Source organism: Pocillopora damicornis, chromosome 8 (assembly GCF_964200805.1).
Source record: "Pocillopora damicornis chromosome 8, jaPocDami1.2, whole genome shotgun sequence".
In the NCBI taxonomy this organism is placed as follows: Eukaryota; Metazoa; Cnidaria; class Anthozoa; order Scleractinia; family Pocilloporidae; genus Pocillopora; species Pocillopora damicornis.
The window spans coordinates 9664138-9664994 of NC_142677.1; the positions used below are offsets into that span (position 1 = coordinate 9664138).

Sequence of the window (857 nt, forward strand, 5' to 3'; positions counted from 1 at the left end):
GGCCCATTTCAGTTGTAAAACAGTGAAATAAGTTGTCACAGAATTGTAATGTTTTCATAGTTCTCAACAATTGTTAGTGTGTCTTAAGCAATGGAATTTTTGTTATTTACATGTTGAAGCATTTGATGCTTAAATCCATTCTTGTTAAGAACAATCTTAACCCTTAAGTTATTAGGCATTTTATATGGATAAATTCTGTATTGGCCCATTTTAGTTGTAAAACAATGGAAAGGGTTGTCACAAAATTGTATTGTTATGCATTTTCTCAACAATTGTTATCATATCTTTAGCAATGGGACATCTGTTATTTCCATCTTGAAACATTTTTAATAAACACTAATGAACCTGTTTAATGATACTATACACTTGTGTGCTTATACTAAACAAGGGTTGATCCAGTGGATGCTCCTGTTTGTTTGTTGCATCAGGTGTGTATCAATAGTACACATTTCTGTTCAGACACTAAGTTAGAGTGCATGTGCCTAAGGGAGGCTCATAAGTGTTTTTAGTAATTTCCAGCCCCTACATTTTGATGGGTCACTTACTGCCACAGTATTGCTACAAAACAAATGCCCAATCATTACTCAAAACTAAAGACAACATCTGTTCCATAAGGGTTAGCATAGCATCAGAATGACCTGTTCAAAAGCCCTTAATTTAAGCTTTTAGGGCTATTAGTTCAAAAATGAGTTTAGTGAGTCCTATTTTTTATTCTTGATTTACAATCAGCATGTCATGAAACAACATTTGGCAAAGTCTAAACAAACTTCTGTCAGAATGGTTGAAATTAAGCAACCTTCAATTTTCAAAAACTTATGGTGGTTCTGAACTACACCGACAAGCTTTTAAAAACTCTG

The 857-nt window shown here is 33.5% G+C and overlaps 1 pseudogene; it reads left to right on the plus strand.

The window, feature by feature from the left end:
* LOC149041298 (uncharacterized) overlaps positions 1-302 on the plus strand; it is a 1805-nt pseudogene extending 1503 nt beyond the window's left edge.
* Positions 303-857: the final 555 nt, after the last annotated feature.